This window comes from Ictidomys tridecemlineatus, chromosome 8 (genome assembly GCF_052094955.1).
Source record: "Ictidomys tridecemlineatus isolate mIctTri1 chromosome 8, mIctTri1.hap1, whole genome shotgun sequence".
Lineage (NCBI taxonomy): Eukaryota > Metazoa > Chordata > Mammalia > Rodentia > Sciuridae > Ictidomys > Ictidomys tridecemlineatus.
The window spans coordinates 81,314,672-81,334,950 of record NC_135484.1 but is presented as its reverse complement, the minus strand read 5'-3'; the positions used below and the strand labels follow the sequence as shown (position 1 = coordinate 81,334,950).

At 35.9% G+C, this 20,279-nt stretch overlaps 1 pseudogene; it reads left to right on the top strand.

Moving 5' to 3' along the window:
- Positions 1-18,453, top strand: part of LOC101958462 (chromobox protein homolog 1-like) — a 29,760-nt pseudogene extending 11,307 nt beyond the window's left edge.
- The last annotated feature ends 1,826 nt before the right edge of the window (positions 18,454-20,279 follow it).

The following is a 20,279-nucleotide window of genomic DNA, read 5'->3' as shown; positions in this document are numbered from 1 at the left end:
TTTCGTTATAGTCCTTATTTTTTTCTAATTGATTGGATGAGATCCACTCATATTAGGGAGGACAATCTACTTTACTCAGTCTATCTATTCAAATGTCATCCCAAAACATCACCAAAATACCCAGAATAATATTTGACCAAATTTCAGGACATCCTATGGTCCAGTCAAGATAACACATGAAATTAATTACCACACACCAATTTGTCCTAAGAGGACAGGAAAAGTCTGGGCACTCGAAGATGATAGTCTCTATTGAAGTCTGATAAGAAAATTAAGTGCATGAATATCATGCATACTTCACAGTTCACTTAGGATTACAGTGATATTTTTCACTCAGATTTTTAATACTGGCCATCTGTTTCAGTTCTGGTCTTTCACTATTGTCACTCTCAGCCTCATCCCTCAGATGTTCATTTTTGGCTTTTCCCTTCTTAGAGACCAATGGAAAGCCTGTGGTTCTCATCCAGCTTGGTCCATGTTGACTCTTCCTTGTCAGAACCTCTGCCTGTTATTCACTGGTTGCTGGTGACCATGTATAATGTCATCATGTGTAAGTACACTCTTTTTGGTCATTTGTGTCCTCCCAAAATGCATATTTGAAATCCTACCCCCAGGATGACAGCTTTAGTTGTTGGTGTTTGGGGGATGATTTGATGATGAGGTCTCCACTTTCATGAATGGAGCTAGTGTCCCCATAAAAAAGACCTGAGGGAACTGCTCTATGAGCCAGAATGTGGACCTTACTGAATCTGCTGGTTTCTTGATCTTGCACTTCTTAGTCTCCATGTTGGTAAGAAATAAATTTCGGTTGTTTATAAGCTACTTACTGTATATTTTCTTATAGCAACGGTAATGGAACAAAGCACCTGTCTGCTTAAAGTGCAGTTAAAGAGTACTGCATTAATAAAAGAGATGGCTATTTTATATAGCTTCCCAACATTATACAGCATCCATATATTTATGAATTTCCCCATAACTATATTAAAGTATTGTTTGTGTTCTAGGAAATGCAGATTCAGATGCATTGATTTTACTTCCTAGGGATTTTTTTTTTATGATGTAGATTATTTGCCGCCATTTCCAACATTACTTTAATTCAGTTCTTTAATATCATCGGACCCCCTCCAAAGCACCACCTCAGTTGGGTCATTATTTCAAAATCTCATTCTCAGTTTTGAGTGATGAAAAATTTAGTTTTATCAAAGTACTGAGAATTAATCAGATCCCCTGGGGTAGATTCAAGCCAACCAAGCTCAAGGGACTGATAGGTAAAATTAGAATTAATTTATTTTATTTTTATTTTTTATTTTTTTGGTGTGGTGCTGGGGATTGAACCCAGGGCTTTTTCATGCGAGGCAAGAGTTCTAATACTGAGCTAAACCCCTTTGACCCTGGAATTAAAATTTACTAATTTATAGTAAAATATTTCTAGTATACTGAATGTCTGCATTTATTGGTTAGCAAATTTTCTCTCTGTGGAAAAGCTACATGGATAGTCAAATTAAATCTGAAGATTGCTTGATGATTGTAATATCAGAACAACAGGAAACAGACAATCCAGCAGTGTCCTTGGCAAAGATAATTAGGAACTTTCTCTTCTGCTCTGGTGTTGTATCTACCACAGAGGGCCAGACTTGTATATTTGAGAGAGTGTTTGTCACATGAATAGTAATATGGCACAATGACCAATTCAGCCTCTCAGAAATGTGTTTTGTTATTTTATATAGTGCATATCCTCTTTTGCTCAGATTTTTTAAAGTTAGTGGAATATATTAGACTACAATATTTTTGAGTTAGTTGAATGAATTTCTTTATATCATAACCTCTCTCTTCTAAAGTGATGTATCAGTATAAATGAAGGGATGGAACATTTTAAAAGACAGTGGTGGGAATCTAGGGAAACAAAAATTTCTGCTTCCTTCTTGTTTTGCAGATGGTGTTATTCATAATTTAGTTTGTTTTTATTTCCAGATTTATCTTAATTAACTGGATAGTTTTGGTTTATGTTCTGTAGCAACACATTGTTCTTGATTAACCCTTAAAGGAAAGCAAATATGCTTTGAAACTAAATGAATAGAATTCTATTTACAGGACAGGGAATTATCTACCTAATATTAAGACTTCCTGATAAAATTTGATCCTGAATCCATCTAGAAAGAATCTAACTCTAAGAATAACGAAGATTAGTCAACAGAGAGAGAAGCCTTCACGTAAGATCAATTCCTCCATTGTAATAAAAGTGGAGAAACTTACTTGGGGAGAGTTATTTAAAATGTTTAATTTTGTATAATTTTACTAAATAAAGTAGAACTCTCTGGAGAAAATACAAAAGGATCATCGGACCTAGAAGGTACAGGGAATTTGTATTTCAGTTAGCCTATGTATACAAAAATTCAACCATAATAGATACTTTTTTTGAACATAACAAGGAACTTGAACATAGAAAGAGAATGCATCATATTATCAATAGAAATCATTTTGCTCCTGACACACAAAGTAATATTTTAAATAAAGTTAAAAAAATACATTGGTTGAACAAAACATTAATTTTTAGTCACCTTAATATCTCCATATACCTTCCTCTGGTCCTTACTTTGGCTTAGGTCATGTTCATTAAAAATATAAAGAATAAAGTTAAGGCTTTTAGATAATGCATTAACAGGAAATTGTGGGAGAACTTTTCTTTTCAAACACTTAAAGGAATTCCACAAGCCCCTCAGACAACAGGTAATGAACAATATTCAAAGTCCTCAAACCATTTCCTGTTCTCTAAATTACATTTCAGATGCTCATTGTCTTGATGATCAAAGTCAACTCTGTTCACATAATTTACTGTTGCCCAACACAGAATCTGGAGTTCCCCTTGTCACTGTGTTATGCATATTCTAGATCACCTGTCAACCCTCTTTCCTGCCTTCTTGACTTGCTAACACAATGTTGTTAGAGCAGCTAGCTGCACTGTAATGAGCACTTTGCCTCTACTATGACAACTCCTGATATTCTGCATTCCTGCTGACTTTTGAGCTTCCTTGAATCTGGAGTCCCCTATTATCACTCCTGATTGGGCTGCTAAAATAATTAACTAATGTAGTACTGGCATTTGCATTGCTATTGCAATCCTTCAGTAAGTGGAAGTTTGATAAGGTATGCAGTTTACAACTGCTGTCTCCTAAACTGGTGCAAATTTTCTTTCCATTCACATCACTACTGCCCACCATGTGAAAATGCCTTTAGGTCTCTAGCCCAAATCTTAGATATTCTGAATAAAGAAACATAATTCGTTCAACACCAACATCTACATTTTCCCTGTTTTACCATTAACTCCATGTCCTAGTTAGCTTTCATTGCTGTTACAAATTCCTTGAACAATGTGGCTTAACAAACATTTACTTCTCACAATTTTGCAGGCTGTAAAGTACAAGATTAAGGTGCAAGACCATTTGAAGAGTTTTCTCTTCCTGTTTGCAGATGGCTGCCTTCTTGTGTACCTTCAAATGTCTGAAAGAAATCATCTCATTTTTTTTTTAAAAGGACACTAATTCCACCCATGAGGTCTCCACTTTCATGACTTTATTACCTCCCAAAGTACCCATCCCCAAATACTTACTATTGGAGGTAGGAATTCAACATGGGAACTTCAGAGAAGTGGGGGACAACCATTCTGTTTAAAGCCCTACTCATCAGAACAAAAGGCAATGACAGTAAACATTTCTTATCAGGGGAGAAGTCACCCTTCCACAGAAGCTGTTAACAATGCAACAGCTCCAACAAAATAATCATAACCTAGTGTAGTTGGTACCTTCATGAAGATTTAAGTAATTAGAGTGAATGCTTATAGGCATTTGTAACATGAATACTCATGATGAAGTTTTAAGATGAGAATTAAATGGGTTATGAAATATTTCAGGAACATGGTATATAATGAATGAAGGATTCAACAGAATACATGCATGAGCATGCTATCATGGAAGAATGGCACCTTGAAAAGCAGCTTTCCTTGATTTCAGCAGCTTCAAGTGCAAATCCATTGGCCTTTGATCTTGGTGTTCAAGAGTACAGAAATAATTATCATCTCCAATATGGAAAAGTTGGGGTACATACATCATAAGAGGCCATTGGCATGTAATTAAGCAGATAACTAATCAGATAGTATGTGTTTTGTTAATTGTCTGGGTGGGATTATGTGATGCGTTTACATCTAGGTGAAATCTACATTTTCTCCTTCACCTGCTAGTCACTGCCTCATACAGACTGGAATAATTATAGTTTCCAAACTATAGCTGGATGTAAATTCAGTTTATGCTACATTCCTTATGCACTACTATGTACTATTTTAGACGGAAAACCCACAGCAATGCAGTTACTACTTCAATTTATTTTATTGATATCTGCTTAATTCTCCTTGAAACATTCAGAAGTAGTAACATGTTTGCGTAAACGTTTCTATCCTCAATTTATTAATAAATAATACTTGCATATTAAAATATTTTTCAAAGGGCAGTTAATGATAATTGTAGAGAAAGACATTTCACCTTCCATTATGTTTTTTTTCTTTTTTTGTTTTTTAGCACAAAGTATAAATTTATGTAAAAGTATGTGGCCCCAATTATCGAGGGTGATCAAAACTAAGCACCACAGAAAAAGTGAAAATAAAAATTACAATTGACAAGATCAGAACTTTTTATGGCAACGTGATGGTCCTAGGGTTTTTGTAGCCCAGAAGAAGGAATCCACCCATTTGCTGGCAATGGCTCCTATGCTCCAGGGGAAAATGTGGTTGCCAGGTGCTAACAGGATTCTCACCTGCCCTTCTCTGGCTCAGCCCAGTTTTCCCTGAAACCTTTGCAATGGGTTCAGTTATTGAAAGACTCTGGCTCTGCTACTCAGAAATGCTGGCATAGTATCCTCCACCTGGCAGAGGGTTTGTGTGACCTGGAATCTTCTCTATGCTCAGGGCTAAGTGCATTGAGCCCAGGATGTCTTTTATTCCTTAAAGAAAGAGGTAACATCATTATTCTGTTATTTTCTCTTAATTCCTCTTACTGTCATTTTTCAGTTATTCAATTCTCCATCTCTAATTCCATAGTTGTAAGATGAACAGAAAAAAAGAAATAGAATAAATATAATATTTACCTGGTGTAATTCAGCTTATTAGAACACACTTTTCCTTAAACAGTAAGATGCTGGGCTCAATTTTAGTTTATTCTTTGTCTTCAGAAACATAACCACATAGACTTCATACAGTGATAAGAACAAGGGGAAAATGATATGACTAATGGATAAGATTCTTAACACTTCCAATTTCCTTTCACTGTCTCCCTTCTTTTCTCTCTGCACTAGCTATCTGAGTACATGAGTTGCTGTATTTAATAATCACAGTTTGGAGAAAATGGTGGTTGTGACATCATTTTTTAAAAAACCTTGAACACATGAGTCATTTAAAAAATGAAAGGATAATTTGGGTGGTAGGAATACAAGCAGCTTGGAGATAGAGGAAAACTAAACAAACTGGCAAGGTGAAGCACCATTTACATCATTGACAAGATCATTTTGACTTTCTAAACTGGAATCTATATAGATTAGCCCTGTGTTAATTCATTCGAAAATTAATGTTGACTTGGGCACACTTAAAACAACCCACAAAGGATCAGTAATGACTGGACATGGGCCACATTGAGAAATTCTATTTACAGGAATGCATTCAGTTCTTGGTATTGCTAGACAACAATTCATTTAATAGACAACTATATTTATTCTTCACTACTACCCTGGTGGGGTAGTAGTGAAGAATAAATATATCAGTATGATAAAGTTTTTTCAGTTGGTATACTCCATTCCAGAACTAATGATAAAAAATAAAGAAAATCCCCAAACACACAATTACAGAAATATTAGAAAAATATGTTCCTCCATGAATTTCCATGTACTGTACCTTATTTTTTGTTATAAATCCTATAAGCAACTCAGATTGTGTTTTAAAATACTAACATCCCTTATTAGGGTTTAGGGGTTATAGGACCTAATTACAAATTCTCATCCAAACTTCTGCTGAAATAACAATAAATTGCTAAATTACTGGAAACTGAGTCACCATAAAACTTTACAAGTAACAGACAGGAGGCAAAAAGTAAAAAATGGAAACAATGAAGAAATAAGATCATGTGGGCTGTGATGTTGAGCCTACAGGCTCTTTAATAAATGGTGATGTTTTGGAAGAGCTAAATTGGCAAAAAATTACACAGACTAGTACTTCTTGTACTTTTTTTCTCATTAAGTTAAATATTAAAAATGGTGGAAAGATTATCAGGATTTTTTAAAAAGGTTTCCTATTTTGATCCAAATATGACAAATCCCCGCAGTTCTAAGCAACATTCTATAGATTCTAAATTTTAATTAGTAAGCTCACATCAGACACCTGGAAATAGAGGTAGAAGGATTCCTTTGCAGAATCCAGGTATTCTTTATTACAAAGCATTAAAAAAAATATTCCTTAACTAGTCCACCAGTCTTTACTGCTGTGGTTTATAGACTAAACTGGACGTTGAGTTGACACCATCACAGTTTAGTCAAGTCATCAGAATCTCAATGTTGGGCATCTTAATTGAAATGCAATAGCCAGATAATTAAGCAGAAATTAATATTAGCATTTTTATCATTTCAAATAGGGTTTATGATCATGACCCCAAACAGCTTTGCTTATTATCCATTCTCAGTATGATCCTTGGGCAAAGAGTATGAGCATCACCTTGAAAATTGTTACGAATGTAAATTCTCCTTCCCTATCCCACACCTGCCAACTCAGAAAATAATTTTAATAAAACACCAGTGATTCTGATGCATGCTGAAGTGTGGGAGCCTGCATTATTAGAGGTGGATAATAAATTAATGATGCATGCGTATGTGAAAGATAACTGCACAGTCTCAGAAGTTTTTCAACTAACACAATGAGCAAATTGAGGACTGCATCTCAGAGATTTAGTCTGAGGTACAAATGGCAAAGAGGTAATAAGAAGATAAACTGAAGAAAGAATAAGGCAATGAAGACTAAAAAAGATTACTTTTGGTAGAAGGAAGAAAGGAAATGAAATAAAAAAGAGTATTGATTTTCCTTTCTTCGTGTTTATATCCTGGAAGTTATCAGCTATATGTGAACCCCTCAAGCGAAGAGTCTTTTCATGACCCACAGACACCCTACACTGGAGACTAGAAGTGATCTTGAGATGAGACACATTTGAAAGTTTGGTTATCTGACTCTGAGACTTTGAGTGTTATATGGCAGAGCTAGGTAGCCTTTGGAATATGTGTTTACTATGGGTTAAGGCCTTGAAGAAATTTCCAGAAGAATTAAATGCCTCTCCTTAATTGAAACACAAGTATGACCCACAGGCTTGCAAGCCAGGCCAGGTTGTATTGAGCATTATTTGTTGCAGGTAAGGTAAAAGAGTTTCTGAACAAAGGGCCTTCCTAATAATGTTAATTGCTCATAAGTAAGCCACAAAGTTCTTGGCAAGTATGTTAAATGTTTGAGTTTGTTTTTTGTTTGTTTGTTTGTTTGTTTTTGCTGCTGTGACCAAAAAACCTGAAAAGAACAACTGGAACATGTAATCAATATAAAATTATAAATAACGTATTTTAAGTCCTTATTTTACATACTAAATTTTGGAGTTGATTTTTCACTGTATTACTTCTTACCTTGAACCAGCCACCTGAGTTAGTAGTTTCCATATGAGACATCTCAGGTCTAAATACTATTGAGTACTCAGTATTTATCCAGCATCAACTATATTCTATGGTAGGTAGATAATAAGACAATGGTTCCTACTCTCAAGCTTCTCTTAACATTCTTAAAGAAAATGATTTTTCAGGTTTTATAAGCTATTCCCTTCAAAAAGAAATCAGGTAACAAATTGTTGTTTACTTTTTTTTTTTTTGGTGAGGGATTTCCCTCTTATTAGCAAAAGAGATGATTCCTGGACAATTAATGTGGTGTTGATTGATAAAAAATTAAATTAAATTAAAAATCAAAGAAAAAGAAAGAAAGAAAACCCAGAAGAATAAAACAAGAAAAAAAGACCACCTATGTGATAGATTTCTAATGTCTAAAGGTTAATATGCTGCAGGTTTGAGAAAAACTTGCAGAAGAGATTATGCTACACAGTTGGTACTCGGTTAATGAAGTGTGAAGACCTCTTCAGCACAGAAAATTGAAGAAGTATTGGTGTTAAAAGCATTCCTAGAGGCCTGACCAGAGGGATTCCTGCAGTAGTTAATTGCCAGGCTCCAGAGGAGAGTGAAACAGGTAGCTCAATTGGCTGCTAGAAAGATGGGCTACTGGATTCTTGCCTTCAGAAATAATGTAAAAATGTTTGTTTGTTTGTTTTTAATAGGCAATCATAACAGAAAAAAAAGAAAAAATTAAAACCATGCAATTTCCCTGGGAATTTTTTAGTTCAGAAAGTTATTAATTCAGATATAGAAGTCAGGACCTTTAAATCTGATAATAAGCTCAGAACCAGGAGAGCATTGACTTTCCACCAACCTGTTAGTGGTGGTTGTGGTCTGATATCCAATCCAGCTCCACTTACAGATAGACATGCACTGTCCTTAAGAAGCTGATTTCCATTCATGGATTTGTTAATTCAATGGGGTTGTCGAATGTCTGTTGGAAGTTAGACACTGTGCTATGTCATGAGGGGTCACAAATAAAGATACATAAGTCTGAGAAAGAGATAATCTTGACTGCTTCTTTGGGGCTTTAAGGCTCAATGGTATCCTCAAAGCTATCACAGAAGTGAAGTAGAAGGTAAGTCTTGAAGCATAAAGGGAAGAATAAAACCTTGGTGGAATGAGCAATCCTGGCACAGGAAGGAGCTGCTCTTCCCAGCTTTTCTTTCCCTGCATTCCTTATCAGTAGGATGACTATGCATCCTGGTTTGCCTAGGACAATCCAATTTTACCTCTACCCTAATGGGTCAAACTTACCATTTCTTTGACCTCATTTGACTAGTAAATTTGTGGTCACTCTATTTGTTGGGTACCTGATGTTTTGTTGAAAGATAAACTTTTGAGAGAGTGTGAGGCTCTTTTGTTCAGCTGTGGGGAGGGCAGCTGACCAGGGCCTGCAGCACGCCACTTGAGCTAGTGGCTCCACCTTGGCCATCCTGCTTTTTGCTTTCCTGGGCACCCATCCCTCAGCTGGCCTGTTGCAATGTGAGCATGACACTGATTCCTCCTAAACTCTTGGGTGCTGCTCTGAGCAGCCTCACCCTTTATACCAGAAAGCTGGAGGGCAGTGAGTGTGTGTGTGTGTGGGGGGGCAGTAAAGAAAGTAGAGGAGGTACTAGAAGAAGAGGAAGAAGAATATGTGGTGGAAAAAAAATTCTTGTTGTCTAGTGGGTGGTAAGGGGCATAGTGGAGGGAATCTTCAAGTGGAAGAGTTTCTCTTATGAGAACAAGCCCGTGAGAACGAGAAGAGGACCTGGACTGCCCAGACCTCATTGCTGAGTTTCTACAGTAACAGAAAACAGCCCTTGAGACAGACAAATCAGAGGGAGGCAAGCTTAAAACTGATTCTGATTCTGAGGATAAAGGAGATGTATCTGAAAAGCCCCGGGGCTTGGAGCCTGAGCAGATTATTGGAGCACCAGACTCCAGTGGAGAGCTCGTGTTCCTGATGAAATGGAAAAACTGAAGAGGCTGACCTGGTTCTTGGCAAGAAAGCCAATGTCAGAGGCTCACATGTTGTCAAATACTTCTATAAGGAAAGGCTGACGTGGCATTCCTACCCCTTGAAGGATGGTCACAAAAAAAGATGACAAGAATTAACTGTCCTGTCACCTCTGACTGTGGGGTTAAGTGGGGAGGGAAAAAGTTCTACTTGTCTTGACACCATAAAGGTGGCTTGAGAATATGTCTTTTGAAGAGACAGTCTGGTTTCTGTGCCCTGCAGAAATTCAAGTACTTTTAAGCTGACCCAAGCTGTATAGTTTGCACACCCATCTCAGGGTTGAAGGCAACCCATTCTGCACTTAATATTGAGAAAATAAAGAGACTTCTATGAAGGACAAATGTTTGCAGAATTGAGTGTGTGGGAAGGCAAAAAGATACTGTTGATCTTCAAATAATATCTCCACAACCCACAGCCTTCTGCATGTTTTCAGCATGCATGTGTGTAGTTGCGGTATTATTTGAGGTTTGAGGGATAGGGCAGGGAAGAAGGGAGATGAATAGGATCATTTTCATTAAAATTTGGGGAAAATGGTGAAATAATGGAAAGAACAAGTAATTTATGATTTGGTTCTACACCCAGAATATTTTACCTTCTCCAAAAAGAAAAGAAAAAAATGTCATTGGCACCATAGATGAGGACTACGAGAGACTGTTTTTCAAAGCTGTGAATACCTGAAACCTATAAGCCAAGGTGTTCCCTGCCTGAATTAATGTTGTTCCCCACAAACAACTAAGCCAGTTCATCAGTTATCAAAGCTGCCATTTTGGAAATAGAAACTGACTGAAATGGGAAGGTCTCTAATTAGAGAATATAAATGGGCAGATCATTCTATCTTAGAGGTTCTAATTCTTGAAATTAGATGAAAAGACCCTTTCTTTTACAATTATAAATTTATCAATAAAATCAGCGTATCCATCTAAGCTACTGGCTAAAGTACTGGGGTGAGGGGAAGTATAAGAGATGGAAGATTAGGGAAAGACTAGGGAAATTTTTAGAGACCTTGCTTTTTTAACTGTGAACTCTGAGACCATTGGTGGAAGGGTTAAGTCACTGACAGCATAAATTTCATTAAATCAATTTACGGGTTGAGTGGTTTCAAAAGCCCTGGTCTCAGGAGAGTAGCTTTCATATTGTGTAGTGGTTCACTTTAAACACATTTTTTTAAAGTTTTTTTTGTTTTAAGGAAAAAAATCTTATGAGTTAACTGACACCCAAACGTGGTCTGAAATCCAAAAGTTACTGATATCATCTAGACTTGCATCTGGAACTACATTGTAAAATCTTTCTAGGTATGTGTTAGGTTTCTTGAAATTTTTGTTTAAATGTAAACTTCATACACACTTTGATGTCTTAATAAAACTAAAGATTTATTTAAAAAAAGATAAACTTTTGATAAACCTGTACATGAGGTCATGATCAACTGCTAACTGATAAATGTCACCCGAACTAATACCCATATAAAGCAGTTTTTTTGATACCCATATTAGGATAGGGTAGGTAGTATTAGAAGTGGTTATGTGTGTGCACTTATATGTTACCTATAAATGTGTACATATGTTAAATCTTGTGGTTTTAAGTGTGATTAACAAAACACAGGACAATTGGAGGAAGGAGTGCTATTTTATTGACAGTGAGAAGCAAGATATTTCTTAAAAAATTATGTGACAAGAAATCTAAAAGGCATGGATAAGCAAGCAAGGGGGTTATCTAAGTGGGGAAGGGGCTTTAGGTAGAGAAAATAGCCAGTGTAAAGTCCATAGGAAGAAAGGAATCTTGGCATGTCTGATTAATAGCAAGGGTGGTAGGGAGGAGAAACACAGGAAAGGGGTGATCATAGATGAGGCCAACACAACTGCAAAAGATCAGGTCATGGAGAGCCTTGTAAGTCATTCGGAGCAAATTTGCAGGTATTTTTGAGAGAGGATAATATACTGGAAGAATTTTGAACTATAGACTGGCTAAATCTGATGAGGATTTTAGAGGAATCATTCCAGCTGCTATAGGGAAAATGGATTGAAGTGAAAGGGGAATGGATTGAAGTGAACAGTCTCTTATTTCATGCTTATTCACATGGAAATTCAGCTTAGAAGCATATGTCATTATTTTCTGTGATGGTATTGCTTCATTTCAGTATTTTCTTTGTTTAAAATAAGAGTTTGCCTATTCAGTACAATTTATTTCCTATCTCTTCAGAGATATAAACTGATGTATTATTACAACTTTCCATCCTCATATTCTAGAGCCATTGTGCCTGAGTATAAGACTTAAATCCTTATGCTAGGGATTAAAAGATATTCGATCATGAACTTTAGGGAATAAAATGCATCATTGTGTCTTGCAACCTTTCTCCATCATCTCTTTTTGAATTATCCGCTCTTCTAATACTTGCCCTTGAGGTTTCAATAGCCATCACTTTCTGCCATGGCACACCCCTATAATCTCAGCAGCTTGGGAGGCTGAGACAAGAGGATTGTGAGTTCAAAGCCAGCCCCAGCAATTGCAAGGCACTAAGCAACTAAGTGAGACTCTGTCTCTAAATAAAAAAAAAATTAAAAAATAAAATAAAAAATAGGGCTGCGGATGTGGCTCCGTGGATGAGTACCCCTGAATTCAATCCTGGGTATCTGCCCCACAAAAAATATCCATCACTTTCTACATGCAGGGCAACCCATGTGAATTTATTCACCACAAACTACCTCATACTCTAAATCTATCCCTGTCTTCACTTTCCTGTCATGTGGGTATCACTTTCATGGCCTGTCAAGAATTATAAAAATTCTGTAATAGTATCATACCTGTAAAGCTAACAAGTTGGCCTGACTCAGTTTCATGGATACTTTTAGAAAATATAAGACTCCTTGATTAAAGACAAAAGACTTTAATATTCACTGTGCATCAAACAGTACAAAGTAATGGTCACGTCGGTTCCTTTGACCCTTAAATCACATGGAGATGATGCATAGTGGCCTAGCTGGATGTTTTCTAGCTGGATGATGAGGAATCTCAAGTTTAGGAAACTCCAGTACTTTATAATGGACAGTGAGCAACACTAGCCAAATTTTGCTTTGGTAGAACATATTAATCTGCTATATGAGACAGAAAGCAAACTTCTGCTCTGGAAGAAAGCACTATCTCTGTCTTTCTTTTTTTTTTTTTATTGATTGTTCAAAACATTACAGAGCTCAAGACATATCATCTTTCATACATTCGACTCAATTGGGTTTTGAACTCCCCAAATACATAATACAGACTCACTTCTGTTACATACTCACATTTTTACATAATGGCATATTAGTGACTGTTGTATTCTGCTACCTTTCCTATCCCCTACTATCCCCCCTCCCCTCCCCTCCCCTCTGTCTTTCAAGGTAGGTTGCTATACAAACATAGTTGAAAAAATTATGCAGAACAAAGGACATTCAGTGACTTCACTGTTAACACATACTGAAGCATAAAAGACCCATTGACAATTATTTTTCCACATGGTCTGAAAAGCCCAGATAAGTGTGATAATTGTGATAATACTATTGGTTTTGATGGATAATTATTAATGAATACCTGGGATATGTACATTTTAACAAAGGATTTCTAGATTCCTAATGGATTATATCACAGTGAAATGAGTCTCCAATTCTGAACATTGCATATCTTAATAAGTACAAATTCTGAACTCTAGCATAGATTAAAAAGTGAAAATGATGAAGACAAAAAGCCCTTTGTCAATCTGATTTGGGAAATGAAAATGGTCACCACATCAGACCAAAACTACCAAGAAATCTTGCTTTCTGCTAAGGAACTCAATATATGAAAATATCCCACTGATATCCAAGAAGCAAAACAGCTTTCCTAAAGATAGTCATCTTAGATGTATGATAATTATGGCAAGTAACTGGTACATACTTCAATAACAGGCTTCCCTAGTGTTGATATTCATACGTGTATTTTTATTAGAAACCATGTCTTGATATATATTTATTCCCATGTATTCAAGTGTCAAGTTCTGTACCTACTGTAGTATGCTTCCTTTTATTTAGTATTTATGAATTGTATGGCATAATACAAACATTTTTCCAGTTTTCAAATAAATACTTCATTTCCTGCCAATAGTTGTTTTAAAGAAAATCAAAACTCAGTGGCAATAATTTCACACTCTTAAAAAATTACTGGATAAAGGATACTTTTTATCAACTGGTTGATGTAAATTCTAGATGATATTATTATGGTGTCAACAAAAGGTGCAAATAAGCAACTAAATATCAAAGAAATTGAAAGGAGTCTTTTAGAATTCCAATCATGAGGATTATAATATTACCATATTTTCTAAATATTGACCTATCAAAAAGAGCAAAATTTGAATATATTCTCCTGTTTAATGTGTCATGTTTCAAAAATTAACTTTAGTTAACATTTTTTGTTTCCTTCACACTCTGTGACATGCCATCAACAAACTGATAGTATTTTTAAGACCCTAAGGGGAATTAAAAAAAATAGTTACCAAACTGTACTGCATATCCTTGCCATATGCTATGTATAATAAACAAATATTTTACACATTATCTCATTTACTCTTTCAAACATACCTGAAAATTATACCTAATTTCAGATTAAGAAGGTAGACTCAGAAACTTGCTGTTTTTTCCTAAATAAATCTTTGCTCATCTAGGGGATTGAGCCTGATCAAGCAACAATTCCTCCTCTGAATTACAAAGTCAGAAGCCAGGATTTTAAAATTAAAGACATTAAAACTCATGAGATTTATTGCTAATATCTTTTTCTTGAGCTTTCTCCTTTTTGTTACAGAAAAAAAAGTGTATACACAAATTTTCATTAAGATATAAAAATGAAGAGGGAAAAATGTTGTTTTCCTTTTTATTCTTCCTTTGAATTCAGAGTAAAACGTGACACTTCAGATTAAGGAATAAAATCTCCTCTCAGAGGTGATTGGTATTCTGCCTCTTGTACTCTAAATATAAAAATTTAAAAAAAAAAATAAGTGATTTTAATAGAGATTAGAAAGAGTTATATTCTTCTGAACACTTTCTGCAGAAAAATTTCCTTACATTTAATTACACATCAGAGAAATATAGAAAAATTAATGGAACTGAGTACTGTTGTATACCCCAGTTCATGACCATCTTGAATAGTTTGCAGAGTTGGAGGACTTTTATTTTTACCATAAAATGGTAGGATTCATTAGTTTCATACCAAAAAGAATCTATTGTGATCAATGAATGCAGATCCACATAAACTGTCATTGCAAAGACTTAGGAACAGAACAACACTAATAGATAAATTTCAACTGAAGAAGGTCAACACAATGTCTCACTCCTTTAACACAGGAATGGAAATGAGCAATTAAATTGTTAAAGTCTTCCAGTGAGGGAGAGAAATGAAGTCTCTCTTAGCCAAAAAACTGGGACCTCTCACATCACTTCAGGTGAATTGTAAGAGCTCAAGTAGATGACAGAAAATCCTTGCTTAGGTATTTATCTGAGTAGACAGAATACACAATATTTGTAGAAGACCACGCTTAAATATATATTTGTGTGTGTTTTTAATGGTGAATCAGAGGAAAGAGACTAAAAGAGACTATGCTTCTCTCATGGGGAATTGAGCTGACAGTGTGGTTGACTATGATGGGGGAGGCAGTGGCATTTGGATATTGAGCACTGTGAGAACCTTCCCCTCATGTCACAACATGTTGTCAGCACAAATCCATGTAAGTGTCCTCTATTGTTTTATCTTATTCTATTTTTCCATTCTGATTGCTAATCCTTATTTCTACTACCCTCTGTTTTTAGTTCGAGTGTCTTTATACAATAAATGCACTGTTTTGTTTTGAATGTTATTATTTCATCATTTCTTTTTTCACTTGTTGCTAGAGCTCTACTAATGTGGCTCCATGCACAATTTGAGTGTCCACATGTGTATTCTAACTGCTGCAGAGAATACCTTAGTATGTATCGGTCACATTTTATTTATCACCTTCTCAAGGGAAGCACATCTAGTTTAGATACAGTTTCCCACTATTATGTGTCTTTTTGTTTGTCTATTTGTTTGTAGTGTTGATGATCCAACAGGGCCTCAGACATGCTAGGCAAGCACTGTACCACACTCAACTATATCCCCTGCCCCAGTTCTCCACTACTATGATCTCAACCAGAATAAGTATCTTTATGTCCCTTATAATCTGTGAATGAATTGGTTTCATTATCCAGAAGTGCTACCTATAATGACATAGAAGAAATGCACTTTTAATTCTGTTAAGAATCCACAGATTGCTTTTAAAATATCAGTTTCAAAAATATGATTTGTGCTGGGCAAGGTGATACACACTCTTAATCCCAGTGATTCAGCAGGCTTAGGCCAGAGGATCACAAGTTCAAGATCACCCTCTGAAAATTAGTAAGTAAATAAAAGTAAAAAGGTCTGGGAATGTCCTCAGGAGTAAAATACATCTGGGTTCAACTCTCCATATACCCCCATTCCAACACACACAGAAAGTGACTTGTACTAGCTCATTATATCCACAGAATGGTGTGAGAGTTCTCTCTTCTAAAGTCTTAACAATTGTTATTTTTTATGATTCGAATGGATGTGCATGTCGTCTCATTTCCATTAAACTTTCTCATAACTTCCACTAAGCTTTAGCTTCTCCACATACTTGTTTTCCATGGTTTATCTCCATTCACAAAGTGTCTTTTTTGTCCTGTGACAGCAATGTTACGTGCCCTCTAGCTAATCATAGAGACCAGATTCGGTGTTAGATATGGTTCCATAGGGAAAACCACAAACTCAAAGAAAATTGCCTTAAACAAGTGGTTCTTGACTGAAGATTTTCCTTAAGTCTAACCAGTCCTTTTTTCTTCTAAAGTTAGCAACAGGCATATATTTTTCTTATATATTTTTCCAATACATTTTTCAGAGGTTTTCTTAAGTACCTTGAAAGAAATTACCTGGTTAAAGCCAGATGGACCTCTTCACTTAAATTGATATTCTTACATTCCTAGGCATCTTGCAGAAATTGAAGTAATGTGCCTTATCAGTAGGACAATGGGACCAGGTTCTAAGGATAGCAATTATTTGTTAATTTTTTCCACAAACATTAACTGAGTTCCTACCAGATGCTTGATGCTACTCTCAGCACTGGGGCTTGAGCTGTGATCGAGTAAAACTGGAATCTGCCTCCTTTGTTCTCTTGATTTTTTCAAAAGACTTCAAATCAGATTGAATCTGAGAGCAGGGTGAGAAATTAATTCTCAGAAAAGACACAAGTCCAATTTTGAAATAAACCATCAGCACATATATCATTCCACATTGGCAATCATTATGTCCGTCTGTGTCATTTCATTCTGAGATCTCCCATTGATGGTTTTACATCTCTAGAGGAATTTCCTCCCCCTACATCGATCCAATCAATCTGTGCCTCCAACTGTCTATTCCCTTACCAACTTCTGGAATAGATTCAACTAGAAAAATCAAAATTTTCTATCCCATTAACAAATGTGATCAATGTACTGTACCTGGGTATGTGTGGTCAGGGTCCAACAGTCTAGACACAATTATTGACATGAAAAGTTTCTGGAACTTAAGCTCCAATGGCAAGTAAATGCCTCTACTTTGACTAATCATATCTTCTATATTTCTCAATGACTAAAAGCAGGGCAAATAAAAGGTTGTAATTTTTAAATCTATATAGATATAGACAGAATTTAAATCTGGAAATTCTCAGGGGTTCTTCCAATTTTTCTCTCTTCTATAGGAGCTCAAACCCTTAGTACTATCAATGTATGATATTTTACTTACAAAGTTTTTTAAATAATCAAAAATATTTCACCCATTCCAAGTGACACAGGACAGAAAGGTACTTAAGCAAAGTACCTGAGTGAATTTTATTATTGTTTCCTCAAAATCTTTTACTCAAATTGGAAAAAGGAATGAGTCTCTAGTAGAAGAGATCTCCATAGTCTTGTTCAATAATATACTCAAAACGGGAGGAAAGAATGCAGGAGCTCATCCTAGCAGCCTGTGTTTTCAATACAATGCTAAGCAGCTTCTTCTAGTCACTGTATCTGATCAGATATTTCCTCAATTACTATAAGTGGTATGGATACAAAATGGCAACTCCTGAATAAAGACACACAGAAAAACTGGCTTGAGATGCCCATTTGTTATGAGGCTGTGTGCAAATCGGATCTCTATTAGTTTCTCTTGTGAGACATCTTAGATTTGCTTGTCCATATTGCCCCAACCAACTTCTCAATTATGCTAATTCAAAATTCAGATCAACATTTATAACAACATAATAAAACCCTTTACAGATAGAAGGAGAAGAGGCTGTAAATCTTCTATCAATTTGGCAAAATACTGTAATCAACTCCAGGAAGTAACAAAATAGTATAAATTCTATCTGAGGAAAGTAGGAGATGGTCCTACAGTCTTCTCCTCAGAAGTACACCACTGTACCAAACCAAAAGGTACTTCAAGACAAGAGAGTCTTTTTAATATGTATTTACCGAATTGTGTCAATCCTTATTACTAATTTCTCTTAGATTTTGAAACATACCAGATGACATATAATATACATGTGGGTTATAAAGCAAAAATTCATATCAACATTTAAAATTGCCTAACTTAAAAACAAAAATAACATACTAATTCATTTACACTATTTTCTAGCTCAAAATGAAGAGAGTAGAGACTGTGTCATCAAAGTCATCTGAGCTATTTAGTGAGTTACCTAAGAGTGAATCACATTGTTAATTTGTATTCTCCTATAGACCATTATGTCTTTTCAGGCCTTTATTAGAATATTCTTTTTTTCAGTAACTGTGATAGTTATATTCACTAAAAATCAAATGCTCTTGGTTTGAAAATCATTTTAGACTAAAGATTCATCCTCAACAAAGGGCAGAAAACACATAATGATCATTTATTCAGCAAGTATTTATAAAGTTCTTCCCATTTAGGCACCACAGTGCACATTAGGTAAAGACATTACTTCCATGAAACATATTTCCTAATACTTTGGGGGGAGGCTCAGTTTGCAAATTATTAAAGGATAAATAAGAAATATCACTTGAGCTTATGAAGAAATGCTATAAGATATTATGCTACCAAGTAAATAGGACTACCTTAGACCTGAAGAGAAAAACCTCTGCTAGAATTCTTTAACACAAGAGGCATCAGAGTAAGATCTGGTGGCAGATCTTGGGCAGAGTGTTCCAGGCAGAAAGAAAAACCTGAAAAGACTCTGATGCAGGAAGGAAGCTTTGTTTGATGAAGTCAACAAAAGACGGGCAGTATAACCCCAGCAGTAAACTAAAATTGAATGATCACCTGAAATTGGATATTGAAGAGTGGTGTAAGAAGAGATAAGAAATAATTAGTATATGTCCAGGAGCAAGTCAGTGAAGTCTGGGTACCTTTTATCAGTGTACATCAGCTTGCTCTGAGGTAGTGCTGCTTTTCTCTGCCTCTGCAGAAATTCCTGGCTGCAGAGCTGTTGTTCTCTGGGAACGTCACCTTGGTTATCACTGCATTGTGAGTAGGAGGCAGTGTCATTATGTCAGCCTTTATGAAAGAGAAATTATTACCAAAAGGCACAGAGTGCAGGGTCTGGGATATTCTTCCTTTAACCACCCAGCAGGATGGAGACAAAGAGCCTGGGCTGTTTTATTCACTGCTCAGGTTAGGATAAGACTCAACTCCAGAGTCGCCCTAGAAACATAGGAGTCCTAAAGAATCTTTGTCCTTTTCTGCACAGACCAGGACTCTGAGAGCACAAATTTCTGCAGAAATGAAGAATTTCAGGATACAGGACACATTTAAAGTGCAAATAATCTTCCATTTTAGTTGCATTAGCCAAAATATTTGATGGCATTTGAGGAAGAAGGCAGGAAACAAACTGTGAGAACAAACAGCAAAGTGTTATGGAAAATGTCTGCAAAGATGGGATTCTGCAAGAAAGAGGTACAGGCAAACTTTTGTTGCATAAACCTTTCCTGTAATCTGTGCCTCATATAGATAGAACAACCCATCCTTCAAACAATATACAAAGTAGGATAAATCTCCAGAAGTGAAAATATATGTTCTTCACCTTTCCAGATACCCTTTATACTCAGTTTCCTGACAGTTATATTAAAAATAAACAGTTTGAAGAGAATGATTTCTTGAAAAGAAAGCATTTTCTGTGCTTGCCATAAGAATTTGCCTTTCTCTTTTTGTAGTTTTTCTAATAAAGAAATCATCCTGCTGGGCCTCAAAGGATTGTGACTCAGGCCAGGGCATAAACAATGCCAGAATCCATAGAAGCTGGGGAGAACTTTGCTTGGATCTCTTTCACAGCATGAAGGCTGAACCTAAATCTCAAGGAGCTGAAAAAAGGGTTACCCAAAGCAAAAGATATTCTTGGTTACCAAAGGGACCTGGTTGAAAAATACACAAGCTGTCTCCCCATACACATGGACTTTGTTCCTTTGTATTCGTCTTCTCTCCTCAGAGACACTCAACCTAAAGTAAAGCACATCTATTGAAGTCATCAAAGTGG